Genomic DNA, 20131 nt, shown 5'->3' on the forward strand with positions numbered 1-20131 from the left:
AATAAGGCCAATTCATGTAGGATTTTTAAAGCAACTCTGAATCGTTATTTTACAACTATATTTACAATTATTATTAAGCAGAACCGGCAAGAAACTCACATTTAAAATACAGTTATGTTAGTTAAATACAATTATATATGTATATCCTGCCTGGAAGTCAACAAGTATTCGCTCCACGCTTTTTTATCATCTATGTAATCTTGTATTGAATAATATGTTCTTTTTATTAATGTATTTTTTTACAAATTACTTATTTGAATTTATGAATGAACGTAGGTATCTATTACAACCATACATTATAAACACGGAAGTAACTCCGTATGTCTGTCTTTACTCCAGCGAATTGAATTTGATGAAATTTTGTATGAAGTGTCCCCCCCCCCCAATATTAGACGCGATTGAAGCCGCGGACGACAAAAAGTTTCAAAAATGTCTTGTCGGTTTTTCTCGACGGTTTCGTTTAATTAGTCCAAGCAGTCGCTTCCGAAAAAACTTAGAAGAGTTAAGACTTGGCTGTTTAAATAAAGTTTATTTCGTTTGATCGATTGTATTACGAAAATGAGATTATTTTTTTAATTAAATAATTTAACTTAAAGGACTTAGTTTCGGTAAGTTTGTATTTCAACTTTAAAGATGATATAGGCTTAAGTATTTTTTGATTAATAAGAAATTATAATATATATAACGGGGCGCGGTTACTTTGGTTGTTGATTTGGATAATATCATAGTGAATATATAGAATCATAGATTAATCAAGCTCTCGACCAATGGTGTCGCGTCAATTAGCTGTCAAATGTTGTTTATCTGCCTTTTGCCCTGTTGTGGTTGGGATAGAGTATACAACAAAGACGGTCAAGTTGCGGTTCGGTCAAAGTTTTATCAGAATATAATCGTTATCCTATTGTAACCGATACATATAAATAGAATTGATCTTCAGTTACGATTAAACTGAGTTTAATTATTGTGAGGAATATTCGAAGTTGGATCAGAATAGAATCGGAAACGTATCGCTAGTAATAAGTTAGTATAATGTCGCTGGCTAGTTACAAGTCGGTTGGGATAACTAATTTTAATAAAAAAAAAAAATTAACTACTTATCGTATTCTTTATCAATTCAATTAGAATCCTTCCAGCTGTTCCAGCGGAATTAACGATCATGTAAACCACAAAAATAATTTGTACGTTTGTTAGTAAAATAAATAAAAGTCAGCTGCAGAAGGCTTTGTACAAGATCTGGATAGTTATCATGCAGTCATGTTATTCTACCTAACATTGTTGTGATCCCATATGTAGGGCGAGTAAGCCTGAGCAGCTACAATCACATATAAAATAATTTCCTAGTTCTGTTGGTGACGTATTGGCAATGCAAGGAATGCGTGATATATTTCTCAGAGCGTCAATGTCCGTGGGCGGTGGTCATGATCATCAGCTTACTTCCCAGTAGTACGATTACCAGTCCGCCCTTTTATAAATAAGAAAAACTACCAAGAGATTTCTTACTACCAACTACTAGTACCCATTAAAGTAAAGCGGTAATGCGATATTGCATTAGATAACCTTATTTCGGACATTAATTTTACATAAAACTGACCAAGTAAGATTCCATTTAATCATATATAAGCGCTTAAAATCAAAACACTTACGGGATTAAATCGGAATTAATTCCCATAAGTGTGTTCCCAGCATGTAATGTCGTCAGTGTGTACCCGGCATAATATTTTATATCGAGGGGGGGAGAGAAAATAAAATATTTTATTTAGCCAGCCACCGCCTCGCAATAAAAATCCCTACACAATGCTCATCGTAAATTCTTAATGACTTATGGACCTACGTCCATCTTGATGAGTCGTTAAACATGGCCACATGGTTTAGACGTTATAATGAATTCCTTATTATAAACAAATGAAAAAAAATATAAAAATAACCAGCCAGCAACTCACAAGTCATCAGCACAACTGACAGACGTATAACCTTTTTGCGTCAAAAACTTTTCCCTAAAAGTTACATATAAAAAAAAAATCGCTTTAAATATTTACCTCAAAATATTGTAGGCTATTTTTCCTATTTAATACTCAATATTTAAGTCGAATGACTGCCATATTGCATTTATGATATTGTTTATAAAATCGAATATTTAAATATAGTCCAAATCGAAAAAGATTGCGAAAACACTGCTAAGTTCAATTACGATGACAATCTGAAATCATAAATTAAATTCTGATTGGCAGAATGACATTGCCCGCCAAATTTAGTGTCAAAAAAGCGCGTTCTTGATCCGTTAAATTAAAAAATACACCTTTCCATTTTACGCGTAATGAGAGCGTAATTCGATATTTTTGTCAGAGGTTTTTTTGGTTTGTAAGTGGCCAGGATAATGAACTGAAAGAGACACACGATGGAAACCCGGTGGTTGGAAAAGGACGACGATATTGTGTACTTTCTCTTATAGATTTGCTGAAAGCTGTACGATAGAGCTCAGTTCAGCTTCAATTTTCAGTACTGTTCGGACTGTCATCGGGAGCAGACGTTGCCTTTTTGCTCCGTTCTGTAATTTTTCCGTAAATCCCTACTTGTGTTTTTTCGTTGAAAGGAGGTCGTGATGCTTGTCAAGGAAGATTTAAGAACTGATAAATTTTTGAAAGTTCGCCTGAGGCCTAACTGATACGAGGAAAAAACATTACGTGTTTGGATTCGCGAAAATATTCAATTTTCAAACACTTGATTTGTAAAAGATCGGTGGTGTGTACATTTGTGTTCCAATTTTAAAATTTATTAATCGCTGTTGTGTTGTAAAAATTAAATATAGTGCAATGTGTTGTGTGTGTAGATTACAATTTTGAATTTCGAATATTCGGTGAGTGACCGTTATTTTTGCTATATTATTATTTTATTTACGATGACAGATCAATGTTTACGGTATTAATGGCAATCTGATATCGCTTTGTGAGCTATTATTTCGCTCGTCGAAGGTTACGATAAGGCAAAGTAAACATATGCTCCGTTTTACAGAAAACGTAAGCGATTGTCCGTTTTATTTTATTCGCGTTCTGTATAATTAAACTGTAACGAGGCCATATGTACAAGATATTTAAAAAAATATAAATTATTTCGGGAGACAAAAACAGATTTGATGTATACTCTGTACGCGGTAAGCACTTGTTTAAATACTCTGCATTATAGTTTCTTTCCTGGGTTTAACAATAAAGGTATTTTCCACGGATTAATCATCCCTACGTTGTCATAATAAGTGTCAGAAATGCAGCTAAGTGTATTAAATTAAATTATCTTTTTAATAAATATACATATGTAGTTTTATGACTAAGGAATGGTCTTGATCGGTCTTAATATAATAAATTTATTATTTTCCTTAGCTGTCGTGCCTGAATTAATTGATATATTTACGTAATTACTAACTATATCCGTTTTTATATGAACAATAAATATTTTCTTATAACAAATAAAGATTATTCTGAGATATTAATTAAAAGAAATACAGATTAAATATAAGTAATATAATAGTACAAGGTATTGGGAAGCTGAAAAAAAAAAAAAACTATGTTTATATGTAAGATTGCAATAAATTAAAACATTTTTTTCCTAAAAGTGCGACAATGTTTCTGGATGTCGCCAACAGCAATAGAGCGTCTTACCGAGTCACACAGAGCTAAAAGCTACGAAGTGCAACCGAAGCAAGCTTGGACCCCAAGGAAGGATATGGGCTACATTTTTACACGCGGGAGATACGCTAATAAAATGAGTGATATACGAGGAAGTTTTTTACATAATAATGGTTTTAATAACTTAATTTACATAAGAATCAACGGCCTTATATACAAATAAGAATTAAAAATAGTAGCTTTATAAATTATGACCGTTTGGAATGGTGGCACGAATGCTAACAGCATTTCCCTGTTGAATCGGATTTCCGATCCTCTGGGCAAAAAACGATTTAGAACTCCTGTCACCAGAGGAGGCAATAACTTTTATTGCTGTTTTTTTCACTACTAGGTCCAAGTGTTTTGACATATGTTTTAAGTTTTATTTAGATTTTTGTGATGTGTTTAAGTGGACGTGCGAATGGGCCGCCTGGTGGTAAGTGGTCACCACCGCCCATAGACAATGGTGCTGTAAGAAATATTAATCATTTCTTACATCACCAATGCGCCACCAACCTTGGGAACTATGATGTTATGTCCCTTGTGCCTGCAGTTAGACTGGCTTACTCACCCTTCAAAACGGAACACAACAATACTGAGTACTGCTGCTTGGCGTGGCGTACAGTGGGTGGTACCTACCCAGATGCGCTTTCACAAAGCCCTTCCACCAAGATTTGTACATAATTGTTAAATATTTTGTACAAAGTGCCTTAATTATATCCAAGAACATGTTTTCGTACGCTTACCGGGCCAACGCTGGCTAAACCTTAGGAGATATATCAAAATAATTTACTAGAAAATTATAGGTCAATAAAACGCCTACAGATAAATCCACCAAAGCATATGTCTGTCTTCTAAGATACAATTTTGATAACTATATTCGTCTACACGTTAGTAAAAGAACTATCGGTTATTTGCGAAGTGAATTTCTTCAGTACATTAATAATCCTTATGTAGATAAATATTTCAGATACCTTGGACATTTAAGATGGATTAAAATCGCCTTTTAAACTATAACATTTCATGCTACCGACCATAGACGTTAACACTGTAAGAAATATTAACCAACCCTTACATCGCCCATATACCACCACCAACCTTGGGAACTAAGATGTTATGTTCCTTGTGGTTGTAGTTATACTGACTCACTCACCCTTCAAACTGGAATACAACGTTACTATGTATCGCTGGCCATAGAACCCTTGATGAGTGGGTATCCAGACGGGATTGTACAGAGCCCTACCACCAAAAGTTCGCTGCCAAACGAGTGATTGGATAATGTCTTAAACAATAATATTTTGACCTTGGCTTTGCAATGCAAACTTGAATCTCTAAGCTGTGGACACATTTTGATCTATGTTTATTTATTTATTTATTTATTTAATTAGGTTTGCTAGCAGTTGTTACATTTTGATGATACAATTATTATTCGATTATGTTTCATAGTAACATAATCGAATTAATAAATATATGTATTAAATATTTTCTGGCTAAGCGCACTTATGATCGTCTTAAATAAATTGTACTCGTACAAAGTCATGGCAATCGCTAGTACTTACTAAATGATGTTCTGACAGTTTTCGCGTTACGCAGTAACGCTGGAATGGATTATGGCGATCCGTGGCCTAATTATAGCGTATTATAACATACCTTGTCTATATGTTAGATATGACTTGAACGTGTAAATTAAGGTTCCGTGGGAACTCAAAAATATACTTCCATAGTTTTACCTGCGATCTCTTTTGTTTATTAATGTTCCCTGGTATGTGGAATTCTGGGACTTTAGCCGGGTTCCGCCGTAAGAATATCGTAGGTGTGTGTATTCTCGTACGCACTCCTAAAACGAGTTGAACAGTTAATTGGAGAGGAAATAGGAGTATTTACTAATAGCCCATTGAACGTAAGTCTAACGCCAATTTGACAAACGATTTTTCCAGAAATTGTGACGCACTGTTACAGTTTTCAAACATATTATAAAACTTCAAGTTGAATGTTAGTAAATGATAAAATTGACAAAAAAATATAGACCCGCTGAGTTTCTGTCGCCGGTTCCCCTCAGGTCGGGGATATTCTTTACCGATTCGGGGGATAATGTATTTGACAATCAATAAGAAAGTGTGCTTCTATATTGAATAAAGGAATTAGATTTGATTAGGAGGCGGACTAGCGAAAAGGCTACCTTAATTACTTATCACCATAAGTGGTCACCACCGGCCAAAGACATTAGCATTGTAAAAATAAACCATCCCTTAATCCTCACCTTGGGTACTAAAATGTGAAAACCTGTAATAACATTTTAATTATTAAATTCCTTAAGAGCGTAGTTTTTAGCGTGGGAATTTATTTTAGAACAAACACATAGGTACCTTCCAATAATACAGTTGCATTGTGCAGTGTATCGTACGCATCCTCGGAGACAATTAGTTGCTTGTTTTCGGTGCAACGAATAAATTAAATTTTCATTGCGCGTTCATAACGTAGGATTTATAAAAATACATTTAATTACGAGTAATGTATTAGCTATAAGGTTGTCACTCGCAAACATAATTATAAATTATTTGTTAGCATAGGGTGCGGTCAGAGTGCATTAAGATGCCTCATTACATACATTATGATTTTTATTGATTCTACTGCTCTCCTCTAACTGAATAATTATTTTTTTCTGGATATTTTAAGGTTGGTACGTCTGTCGGCCACCAGGCTGTATCTAATGAACCTAGACAATTAAAATTTTCACAGATAATGTTTTTTAATTGGAATTTTTTTATGTATTCGATAAGTTTCTTTACGTTTTCCCATTTCATTCTGAATAAGATAGAAATTAAATAGATAGACCGGTTAGTAATACTTACTTACTTAGTTTATCTGGTTTCTTGAAAAGTAAAAATTAACAATTGCATCCCACGACACTCGCGCCCTTATTCAAACTTGTCTATGTGTGCGTAGACGATTCGCCAAATTATAAGACTCGGCTCGAAATAAAAACTGACGTGCTCCCACCTTGGGCTCTGGGGAGGGACTAAAAATGTATTAACAGCGATGTCGAATAAAAAGTCAGTCAAAACCGTCAAATAATTTTCTCCATACTAAATAGTATGGACGACGAATACCAAAAAGTAAGCAATATTTAAATAAAAATTACTATAATATTGTGTGATATAATAGAAATTGAACACGGTGAACTTATTATTTACACTTTTGTGTCCCCATCTAACCAAAAATACATGTATAAACTAGCAGCTAAATAGCTTAAAAAATGTTAATAGAAAAGGTCGATTTCAGTGTTTGGAGTGATGTTGACGATGAATTTACTAGGTTATTGATACAAATTTTATAAATATCATGCGGTGAAACTTGAGATCTATCTATTAAGATACTGAATGTTTTTTTTCATCCATAATCAATGCTCCAGTTTTAAGATATTTTGAAAATAGTAAGCGCTATTTAGGCGTTCCGCAAGGACTGTCCTCTTAATGATTCTTGTTTAAATCCATATAACGGTGTTTCTGGACTTTTATATAAATAAGTGGGCGGGTAAATGGGCTACCTGATAGTACGTGAACACAACCGCCAAATAACAATGGCGTTGAAAGAAATATTAACCATTCCTTGTGCCACTGACCCTGGGAACTATGATGTTCCTTATGTCTGTTACTGGCTCAGTACGTTAATTTAGCCGAGGTTGTCAACACAACGAGAACAAATTTGGAATAGGTAAAAAATACTACATAGCTCAAGTCATAAAATAAAAGTTAAAATAAATTTTAAAATAGACAGTTGTTTCGTCTCCTGTAAAGTTGCTAAAAATGACTTATGCGGTGTTGCTAGCTAAGGGACGATTTGTAACAGCGAAATTGATTTTGTTGCTCCAGCCATTTAAAAAAAAAACAAAACCAATTTAATTATAAGCTAGCATTTTTCGTTAATTAAATACAATATTGTAAATTAAATATTAATTGGTTTTCCCGATGACAATGCCTGCTTAATGAATATTTGTATCAGTCACCTTTCAACCCGTAACACATTGGATTTCTATTTGGCGGAATATGAGGCCGTCTGGGATGATGAGTGTCGACCCTGACGGATACATATTCCTCCTTGGTTTGGGTAAACCCAAACAAAGCTCTATTTATATTTGTAGTGAAAGACTATTTGTGATCAACTGGTAAACGTAAGAATTGCATTAACCTTAGCGGACGGATTTTAATAGCGATTTGAGGAGCGGCTTTGCGACATCGGTTACATCGACACAATAAAGATCATTCAAGTCGAACATCTCTATTTAATTACCTCTGCCTGGAACCTTCTCGAACTTCACAGCATTTGATTGGACCCCTATTATTGATCAACTCGATGTAAATATAACTCAAATAACTCATTAAGATTATGTACTAAAAATAAACAATATAAAAATATAGTATTGAAATCCTAATTTTGAATTATAAAAGCTCAATTTAAACCAATGACAATTGATGATCGACGCACACCCAAAACACTAGAGTGTAGAAACCTGAACATTGGAGCATAGGTTTATTTTATAACTTAAGCTAAGCTAAGAGATGATTTTTTGGAAAATTCAATTAATAACTCTGTACAAAATTTTATTCTCCGATCACATATCCATGCAAGCAAGTTTTTCGAAATTTTCTGACAAGCTCATTGTTCTTATTTTGGGTATAGTTCGGTTGCTTTTGAATTTGTAACATAAGTCTGATAACCCTGAACATATTGATGCACAAATAAATTTAAAAATCGAAGTCATAACCCTTATTAAATATTGAAGAATTAGGGACATTACACAAACGATATTGACTTAACAGTCGGCGATCGAACGTAAACACTTGACGAATAAAACCTATTTCCTATTTAATCAACTTCAAAGAGGAGGTTATCAGCTCTTTATTTTCAAAAATAGGTAGGCGAATAGGCCAATAAGCTCACTCAATTTTAAGAGGTCACCAACTCCCATAGACTTTACCAATGCGGCACAGGCCTTTGGAACTAAGATATTATGTATCTTGTGCCTGTAGTTACAGTGGTTCCCTCACCTTAAAAACCAGAACACAACAATACTAAAAATAGTTACTATTCTGTTTGGCGGTAGAATTTGCGATGAGTCGGTGGTACCTCTCACAAAGCCTACTAATCAATACGAATATGCCTACTAATCAATATGATAGCCTCGTTGTTTTAGTGGCTAGCAAAAGGGCTGAGATCCTCGAGGTCCTGAGTTAGAAATGCTTGAAGCTTTGACATTGGTTCTGAAACATCTTTAATGTTTTTTTTTTTTAGCTTCAAGATTCCTTTTCAAAATCATGACTTTTTTATCTAATTAACGGTATTATTTTAACTATTTATCATATTGTATTTTGAATAAATTATATTAATAGTACGAGTTCTATTTTCTGAAGTAATATCTTAAGCGCGATTGTATGATTTCAAGGTCGATTGTGTGAAACGTTTCTTTGAATACCGTTTCATACTGAAACGTAATTGATGGAAAAATCACTTTTTTGAGCTGCATGCGCTTTAGGGCTGCACAAAAGTTACACAGCTAACATTTGTAAATGTCGCTGCTGTGTAAAGCCTTATTGCCTTTCCACGGTGTGGCTTGGAGTTACTTTCCTGAAATGCAAATGTTGAAAAAAAGTAATTAATGACTTTCTCGTTGCATTTTTGAAGTGGAATATACATTCCTAACCGGATCGTGCTTGTAAAAGCTTACTTGAATGAAGAATATTTTGATTTGATTTCTGGTAGATTCATATGAGTCTGACTTTTATACGACACTTTTTTTTTAGAGTACCAAATGAATTACAAACAAGAATTACACAGATGACAACACCCCGGATGTGAACACTCACGATGTTTTCCTTCACCGCCGAGCACGAGATGAATTATAAACACAAATTAAGCACATGAAAATTCAGTGGTGCCTGCCTGGGTTTGAAACCGAAATCATCGGTTAAGATGCACGCGTACCGCCCACTGGGCCATCTCGGAACTATATAAATATGTATATATGTATACTGATTGAGATTCTGAAGGTCCGTCAAATATTTGGACATAATTCTAATAAGCGACGCTCATTCATCAAGAGCCATGGAACTAATTATTATTCTTTAAAAATGTACGTTAATGGCTTTCTTTCGAGACAGTTAAGAGTTTTCTGTACTGTTTCTGTAACAAATGAGGAAACTTTTTTGTTATGCATTACAAAAAATTGCTGAAAAACTAATAAGTAAATTTACATAAAACTTATACCTCACGATGAAGCGCGTTTTGGGACAATACGATTCAAATAAGAATAGGATTGATCTCGCTTTGTCTTGTGACGTCATAGCTGTTTTAAATTATTCTTAAAACTAATTCGTTTTAAGAACAATGATTTCAATGGTTTAAAAAGAAATTTGAAAAAATTCAAAATTGGAATTTTTTTTTTGTAGAATATGTATTCTATAATGAAACTCGCGCAAATACGAACAGTGACATTGCCTTTAATAATAATAACTTTTATAGAATACTATACTAGTACTCTAATAGGATTTCCACCAATCCACGTAGAATCCTCCATAGATGGTAATATACTATTGGTTGATTATATAATTTATTGAATACAGTTGACTCTTCCCACTTTTTTTTTAAATTAAAGAACAGCGAACTGAGACAACAGCTAGCGAATGTCAAAAATTAAACACATTTTTTTAATTTACAATTTTCAAATTTCGAACTTCGAATTTCGTGTCACGTATTGGTCAATTCCGTGGGCAAGTCGGTTATGAATATTCGCGTTTCGAATCTTAATCGAGTCGCGAATAATTCCTGCTATTATATTTAGATACCGATTTCGCGTTTTGTCAAGCGTTTGAAATCTGCGATGCTATGAGATTAGGTCAGTCTATTTGATAAATAGAGCGCGTCCGTGTTTAAATATTTTTCTAAATTTAAATTGGTATAAATTTGTTTTTTTTATTTTCACAACAACTTTACTCGAGATACTTCGGAGCGGATTCCTTAGTTCAGGAAAAGCTATTGACCTTAAAAAAAAGTGTTTTTTTTTTTTTATTAATTTTTTAGGAGCAATGAAAATAATTATAAGGAATGAATAGAACATGATTTAATTAGCGGACACGATGCAGACAAATGACTACAAAACGTTAAACCAAATCAAGGTGGACCAGCCAACTACGCAGGGCACGTCATAGTGCACAAGTGATTGCAACAAACACAGGTGCACTTTCTATAATCACTCTCATAATCCGATGAGACGGCAAATTCGCCACGACTTGAAATAATTCAGGCCCTTGACCAACGGCTCTACGTGCTTACCGAGGCACGGGATCATACGTCCATCTTCCAGACACCGGGCTCCGGACTCCAATAATCCTTTATCGGCTTAACCTGTGGTACGAAACCAGATCTCCCTGACCTTATATCGACAGTAGACCGATTTACATTTTTTATTAACATTAGAAGCCTGTAAATTTCCCACTGCTGGGATAAGGCCTTCTATCCCTTTGAGGAGAAGGTTTGGAGCATATTCTACCACGCTGCTCCAATGCAGGTCGGTGGAATACACATGTGGCAGAATTTCTTTGAAATTAGATACATGCAGGTTTCCTCACGATGTTTTCCTTTACCGCCGAGCACGAGATGAATTATAAACACACGTTCTAACCACTGGGTCATCTCGGCTCTTAGTAGACCAATGAAGCAGTCGAAAAGTGTCTTAGTACGTGTATACACACAAAATATTGCATCTTAACATTCTTCATCTATCTGTTTGTTACGCTTTAACGCGTTAACCATTCAACCGTCGTTCGTTAAACTTTCTATACATGTTGTCAGAGGTACAGGGCATGTAGAGTACCTAAAACCTGCCCCCCCACGAGGTCGCAAACCAGTTTATAATATCGGTAAGAGGTAATATTAATGTGTAGGTAAATTGACCGATGCGTCGTTAGTATTCAATGTCGTAAATATTCCTTAGTTTCTTATCTATTTTTTATCTATAAGGGCGTGTGCAGAGTGAACTATATCTGCGTAAATTATAATCACTAAATAGATTTATATTTCAGATCCTTGGTCCAATGTAAAACTAATAATAATTAATCGGACTGTTTGTAAGTTTAGCGGAGATGGCCCAGTGGTTAGAACGCGTGCATCTTAACCGATGATTTCGGGTTCAAACCTAGGCAAGCACCACTGAATTTTCATGTGCTTAATCTGTGTTTATTCATCTCGTGCTCGGCGATGAAGGAAAACATCGTGAGAAAACCTGCATGTGTCTAATTTCAACGATATTCGGCCACGTGTGTATTCCACCAACCCGCATTGGAGCAGCAAGGTGGAATATGCTCCAAACCTTCTCCTCAAAGGGAGGACGAGGCCTTAGCCAAGCAGTGGGAAATTTACAGGCTGTTAATGTAATGTAATATATGTAAGTTTATAGTAAGATTCTTCAGGTGGTAGGGCTTTGTGCGATCTCGTCTGGATAGGTACCACCCACTCATCGGGTAATCTTCTAAAACCAGTACTTAGTATTGTTGAGTTTTGATTTCAAGAGTGAATGAGACAGTGTATAACACGCACAAAGGAAATAACAACTCACTTCCCAAGGTTGGTGGCGCATTGGTGATGTAAAGAATGGTTAATATTTCTTACAGCTCCAATGGGCAGTGGTGAAAAAAAAATCCGCTGAGTTTTCGTCGGCTCTTCTCAGGTCAGGGTATTATCTTTACCGAACCGGTGGTAGTGTTTAATTTGACTATCAATAAGTAAGTGTAATGCTTCCATATTGAATAAAGGAATTTGAGTTTGACCACTTAATATCAGGTGACCTATTGCTGGCCCCGCTATTACATAAAAAAGGCTGTAACAATTATTATTATTTTTCAATTTGTGGCCAAGCTGTTAAATTTGTCATCTTATGGTATATAGTCAGCACTCAAAATCAAAATCATCAAAATCATAATATACTTTATTCAAGTAGGCTTTTACAAGCACTTTTGGATCGTCATCTAACAAACTATTTTAAGTGAAGCTATCACCGGTTCGGAATGTAGGTTCTACGGAGAAGAACCGGCAAGAAACTCAGTAGATACTCTTTTTCAACATCTAAAAGCACTGATTATAGTTATCGGTATAGTTATAATGTAAGTATACTTTACATCATCAATGCAGCCAACTTGAGAACTAAGTTGTGTTCCTTGTTCCTGTAGTTGAAATGGCTTGCTTAACCTTAAGACCGGAACACAACAATCCTAAGGAGCTTTGAATGAGTACCTACCTAGAGAACTTGCTCTAAGCATAACATACAACGTTTATAAGGATAAAAATAATTAATAAATTAATTTAATTTATACTTTAATCAAACATTATAGTAATAAATTTAAATATAAGAGTTAAATATAATGCTGACAATATAATTTTGATATTTAACGATGTAATTCTCTATATGAACTAACCTTTATAATACTATGTATATTAACCTTTAACTCCTATAAACTCGAACTAACGTAAACTATATTTTGAACTTTAAACTTAATGAGCTGCACAGCGAAGTGGCGACGTTTTGCAATGAACCTGCAACACGTCAACAAAACGAATTCTAAAAGTTACTCTGTTTCGAATTCGTATCAAAATTTCACAAGAGCATTAAAATTTAAACCTGCCATCGGTTCAGAATAAATATACCATCGAGAACCGATACGAAACTCATTAGTTACTCTTTTTCATAGCTGTAAAACTTTGACATTGCAAAATATGTTTCATTGAAACAATGTGATGTTTTGTGGCAAACAAAGATAGAAATATGTTTTGCAATTCCGCCACAGCGCGTTTTACAAATGAAAAACACCCAAGAGACAGACTCCGTCTCTGTTAACTGATTAGTACAGTGTTGCCAGTGTGTATAGTATTAACGCGTTACATTAACAGCCTGTAAATTTCCCACTGGTGGATACACATGTGGCAGAATTTTGTTGAAATTAGACACACGCAGGTTTCGTCACGATGTTTTCCTTCACCGCCGACCACGAGATGAATTATAAACACAAATTATACATATGAAAATTCAGGGGTGCTTGCCTGGTTTAGAACCCGCAATAATCGGTTAAGATGCACATATATTTATTAAGGTTATCGTTCGTTAAGCCTAGTATATATTTAATGAAAAATTGATGGTCTGTCGGATAACATAGGTGAAGTTTATCCGACGGCCGTTAATCCTCAGAAACAGCTTATGTGGATTCTTTTCCACTTAAACCAGTGTGATGGCTGTCTTTGGCGTGAATCGGAGAGGCTGCGGGATCGTATTGATATGGGGCTGCCTTCCTGTGCTATTCTCCTCTTATATTTGACGGAGCACTACTCAGACGTGGTGATGTCCCCACCTCGCACTGCTAGCTAGTGCGCACGGCAGCACATGGCCATTCCAGCTGCCATCCTCACCATTAACTAACAATACAATAACGATAAACTCAGAGCCATATGTAAAAATAAATACTGTCATGACCACGAACATAAAACAATTGGGGTGTTATAGTCCGCTGTGATGATGTGGAAGAGATTGAAAGTACTGCTGGTTTTAGTGGATAGGCTGGTAGGCAATGGAAGGGATACAAAAATATCAAGCGAAAAAAACAAGTAGAAAAAACATCCCGTGACGGTAGTTTGCATTTTGTTTGCAGACGTGTAACATCGAAATTCATGTTTATTGAAAGAATTTATATAAAGTCATCTCTCATCATCTCTCAACCGAAGGACGTCCACCGCTGGACATGGGCCTCCCCAAAGATCGCCACAACGACCGGTTTTGTGCAGCCCGCAACCAGCGGCTTCCCGCGACCTTCACCAGGTCTATAGATATATTTTTCGTGGACGTTTATTACACACACTCACACGGAGAAGCAACGAAATATATACGTGATACGCACACATGAAGTCCATTACTTTCTCTATTAGAGGTGATGGAGAAAATTTACGAGAGCTTCACGGCATACGAGTCGATCTTACCCACAATGCCATTAGATATTATGTTTATATCTGCTTTGTACACCTCTACCTCTTTCTATATCTGTTTCCTTCCTCGACCTTAAGGTTGCCTGGAAGAGATCGCTGTTTTAGCGATAAGGCCGCCTCTTGTGCATCTTTCTTAAACGTGACTAAATTATGTGTTTACTGGTGTACAGTAAAGATTATTTTGAGTTTTGATTTTGATTTCATTTGATGTTTCACATCAAAAAATCATAGCAGTAGTTCTTATTTAATCGGATCCAGTCTCGTCTGAAGATTTCTTTTTCCAAACTAGAGTTATTAATAGACGATCTATATTGAATTCGTTAGTTACACTGTTTGACAGACCGCCTGGCTGCTTCCATGATTTATTTTTAATCTATTTGTTACTTTGCTAAGCTTATGAATTTTATCCGGTTTTATCTATTCTCCATTTTCAAAAATACTTTTTCAATATGGAAATGTAAGCTGGATAGAATAGTTCTTTGACTATCGTGACAACCCTAAAATGCATAACTGCTGATTTTTGTGGTTTTTCCCCTTTAATACGAATGTTTAGAACTTCTTTCACTACATTCTCGTTTGTGGCGAATATTCTTCCAATATACAGGTTACCTCATGATCTTCTTCCTCCTTTACCTCCAAGTGCTTGGATTTGAACCAGCAATTTTAAGTTATTCACCTCTATGTCAAAGTCAAGAATCCTTTTTATACAAAGGAGCGTTACACTTGCTTATTAATGGTCTACAAGCTAACACCGCTTCGGAAAAAATACCTCGGACCTGAGAAAAGAAGAATCGGCCAAAAAATCAGCGGGTTTATTTTTAATATTATATTTTACAACTATCGTTTTCATACAATAATAAAAAAATATATAATCGATATTTGAAACAACCTGGAGGCGATCATCTCATTCCCATATATGCATTCAACTAAGAATCCATTAGTTCTGTATAATCCTCTACCAAACAAACGCACTTTAACGATTCTTTTAAATATTACAATTGAATATGTTTGAATTTCTTTTGGGATCCTTTTGCAAAAGCGCATAGATTGTCCCATAAAAAAGTTACTAACCTAAACAGTTTATAGCTAATTCTTCTTATAATTGTCAACATTTTTAAAGTTTTGTCTCGTGAATGACAAGTCCGCTACCCTTGCCTACCAGAGAGAATATCTCTCTGGGAAGTTCAAAAGTGTTGCATAATGATCTTTGTATATATTATAGTAAACCTGGCCGAAATACGATCTAAAATTACCGGCATTATCAAAGTCCTTATAAAAAAGTTTACCCAAGTAAATATAAAATAAAAAATTAGTTTTATTTTTATACCAAATTCGTTACATTTCCTTAATATTTCAACATTAAATATCTTTTGAAATGTTCCAACGTTTAATGTTTTATGAAGCGGAACGGCTTCTAAACTTCGTCGAGTAATTTTGCTTTTGGTGCCTTGATGTCAGAAATGAAACGAAATGACTTGTTACGAAATTTAACATTCCATAATATTTATTTTAAAGAATATTCAAACAATATACCTAGACAATATGAAAGCGAGTTTGCTTATTTATCTAACATAACTCTTCAACCGATCGTCATTAAATTTTGCATATCCGGGGCTACGACATACAAACACTTGAGACATGTCCTTACAGCCTTTGTCTTTTGACAACCCTAATATTTTCGTAAAAATATTTTTAATAGCGGTTTCGCTTATAATAATTATGTAATATATTTACTCGACTGTTTCTGACATCGAGGACATCCTAAGCCGAAGGGTGCCCCCTAGGACGTGCGTATTCTGAACCCTTAAGTGGCTCTTAATATCCGGCTTGAGTCTTTCGCCTCCCTGGTGACGCTGTCAGGCCCAGTAGGGCCAATCGAGTTCAGATTTAGTGATTTTCGTTTAAGAAATTGCGAATATGGGTTATTTTCATTCGTTTATTTAAAATTTCTTTATTACTGCCGTTCGGCATCATCTGATAGATCATGGCAAAGTTATGAAACATATATAAGATTGGTATAGTGTCGATCAACTTTGGAATGCTATGCTAATAAATACCAATTATATTTTATGATTCAACAATCAGCAGTAGTGTTATAAGTAGAATACAATAATTCAGTTTAAAAAATTGCAACCACGTCAAATCTGTCCCCTAGACCCATTGGTTTAGGGGACAGAATCGTAAGATCATTACTTTACGATATATATAGGATTTTTAATCAGTGATAATATCAATAAAGGTTAAAACAAACACTTGAAATCTTGGACAATATCACATACATTACTCTGATCCCAATGAAAGTAGCTAAAGCACTTATGTTATGGAAAATCAAAAGTAACGACGGTACAAACACCCAGACCCAAGACAACATAGAAAACTAATGAACTTTTTCTACATCGACTCGGCCGGGAATCGAACCCGGGACCACGGAGTGGCGTACCTATGAAAACCGGTGTACACACTACTCGACCACGGAGGTCGTCGTATAATAAGGTTAACTTTAATTTTATGATTATGAATTCAGAACTCAATTCGTAAATGTTAAAAATCGACTTACGTTGATACATTATTTTGAAGCATCGTCAGGAAATCTGTATTTTTCGTAATAAATTCGCCAACACAGTGATTTTTTTTTTCGCTCGCTTAAGTATTGAATTTGGTCACTTTCTGCCTTGGATTAATTTTTGCCCCCTATTAGCAGCGAATTTTACTTATTTTTAGTAATTAATTATTATCGCTAATTAAATAAAAAATACGCACATATAATTTAATAACGCTCCGTTTATTATTAAAGTATCCTATTAACAAAATCAAAAAATACTTTATTAGTAAGCTTTTACAAGCACTTTGGAATCGCCATTTAACAAACTATATTAAGTGAAGCAACTACCGGTTCGGAATGTAGATTCTACCGAGAAGAACATTCTGGGAATGAAACGATCGCCTCCTGGCTATTTCTTTTCATATTGAATATTTGTAAATAATAAAATTGACAAAAAAATACCCGCTGAGTTATTTTTCGCCGGTTCGTCTCAGGTATTTCCTTTTCCAAACCGGTGGTAGTGTTTAATTTGACAATCCATAAGTAAGTGTAATGCTTCTATATTGAATAAAGGAATTTGATTTTATTTGATTTAAGTCTACGGATCTACATCTGTTTAAAAAAAAAACTTAAATAAAAATTTTTGCCCCAAATGTAGATGAGTGACTTGCAGTTTACAATGAAATGGAATCAAAACAAAGCCTGTCATAACTTTCAAAATGCCTACAAAATCTTTTGAATAAACGTGAAGTTTCGCGGGAGACCAACTAGTAAGAAATTAACAAAGATTGATTATTTTGAAGACGCAACTTAATTCGGATGTGATAGATTTTAAGAATTTTGCCGATGCTACAGCTAAGTTGTTTCGTACTATACGTTGAAGTGACTAAAACGTAGTTATCCTGTAATTTAGATTAACAAATGGTCATCTGATGGTAACGTAACTTTAAACCATTCCTTGTATCACCAATCCTCTACCAATCTTGGGAATTAAAATGTTATGTCTTTTCTTTAGTTATACTGGGTCACTCACCCTTCAAATTAGAACACAACAATACTAAGTTGTGTAAGCCTATAAATTATTTTATATAAAATATTTATAAATAATCATTTAAGGTTGTATAGCTTTTAGCTATTGAGTTATATTCAATCACAGAATTATATAAATGTGATGAATACTTTTTGGTTTGACATTTTTATAATAAAAGTAGAGGAAGAATATTTTTGAATTTGACGTGGGAATTGTTAATCTGGGTTGAAAAGCGGAAGATAATGGATGATTGTAACAAAAACTGGAAAAATAAATATTGTAAACTATATTAAATATTCTTAATTACTTGACGTTCCTATTTACTTGAAGCTGGGTCTTCAGTTGGTACAACAATAAAGTAGTTTGGCGGTAGAATATGATGAAGGAATAGTTCATATTTCCTACGGCGCCAATATCTATGGACATCCGACTGATCCGATCGACATATCTTACGAAAAACAAGGAAATAATTGGATATTCCATTAAGAAATTCTCTGTATCACCCGTGCCTCAATAAGCTCCTAAAGCCGTCCTGAATTTGATTGCCATCCGGTCGTGGTGGATTGACATCCCATCGGATTATGAGCATAAGGTAGTGGTGGCATCTTTGTTTGGTTGTATTATCGAATATATCTTGGACAGTTAGTTCTCCGTTGAGAATGATTACTGGCCTTGAATTCTAGGCCTTTATTAGATCATCAACCGATCCCTGTTTCACTCAGACAGTGAGAGGCCCTGGTGCAACAGAGAAGTGGATAGTGGGGAGTTAATTTGGACAACTTAATTTCCGTCAGTCCGGTTTTTCAATAATTTATTTACGGATGACTATATTTTTTTGGTATTTTTTCATCTTTTTCTATTAATAACTTTAAAAAAAGTTAATAATAAGTAAAATCACGTGTCATATTTCTATTTTACTACATCTACATATAAAATATTTTATGTTGAAACTGTTAATGCGTCGGAATCATGTATTTTTCGGATCTTTATTGTGGAGGTCCTGAGACAGTTGCCCCGGTTGTGCCCCTATAAATCCGACCCTAGAATTAAAATTTAATGAAAAACAATCTACTTACTTGCTTGAGTTCTCTTCTCATAATATCTGACACCCATTAACATAAATTACATATTATCTTATACACAACATATATTGCATGAGGAACAGTTTTGTACGCGGGCTGTTACGTAGCGGTGGGCTGTCTGTAATACAAATTACTAGTGAATAGGAAGTTCTAATTGTATTTAACTCTGTAAGATTATATAACAAGGAGTTGCTACAACCTCCTACGATTATTTTAAATTCTGAGATTATGAGAATAGCTGTGTGTATGTTGCGTTGAGGTTATGGAAACAGTTCACAATATAACCGACTCTTATGAATGTGTGAATTAGAATGTTCGAGCATAATCATTAAGTAACTGTAATATATGTAGTTGAGTGAAGCGTTTACGTGTGTGCGTGTGGCTAACATCCTTACACACAAACATATATTTAAATTAATTTGTTAATCATTTCCTACACAATTGCGATACCGATATGTCAAAATTTTGATCTAAGATATTATGTCCTTTGTGCCTGAATCACACTGGCTCACTTAGCATTCAAGCACATAAGAATGCAAGCATTTTATTTTATGATAAAATTAAGAGGACCACAAGAGCTAAGTGCCCTTGAGAATCGCACGCGCACACTTACAAAATCGACAAAAACGGCAAGCCCGTGAACTAATGGTTAAGCGAGGTAACGAGGTTACGCCCAAATATTCTAATAGATGGCGCCAAACCGAGCGAAGTCAGATCAATCATAAATCTCATAAAAAATAGATAGGACAACAGAATTGTTTTTATTTCTTTCGATGTTAGTTAACAAATGATTATAAAA

General features: G+C 34.7%; 2 protein-coding genes across 2 annotated transcripts in view; both read left to right on the forward strand.

Annotated features, from left to right (window-relative positions):
• Nucleotides 1–20131, forward strand: part of LOC113396755 (chorion class A protein Ld2/Ld41-like) — a 207844-nt gene that overhangs the window by 86441 nt on the left and 101272 nt on the right. The window lies entirely within an intron of this gene.
• The window catches only part of Dgk (Diacyl glycerol kinase), a 145613-nt gene continuing 127990 nt past the window's right edge, over nucleotides 2509–20131 (forward strand). The window contains exon 1 of the mRNA XM_026634845.2: nucleotides 2509–2854. The gene's annotated coding sequence lies outside the window, so the exon portion shown is untranslated. The remainder of the gene's footprint in view (nucleotides 2855–20131) is intronic.

This window comes from Vanessa tameamea, chromosome 28 (genome assembly GCF_037043105.1).
Source record: "Vanessa tameamea isolate UH-Manoa-2023 chromosome 28, ilVanTame1 primary haplotype, whole genome shotgun sequence".
Taxonomy (NCBI): Eukaryota; Metazoa; Arthropoda; class Insecta; order Lepidoptera; family Nymphalidae; genus Vanessa; species Vanessa tameamea.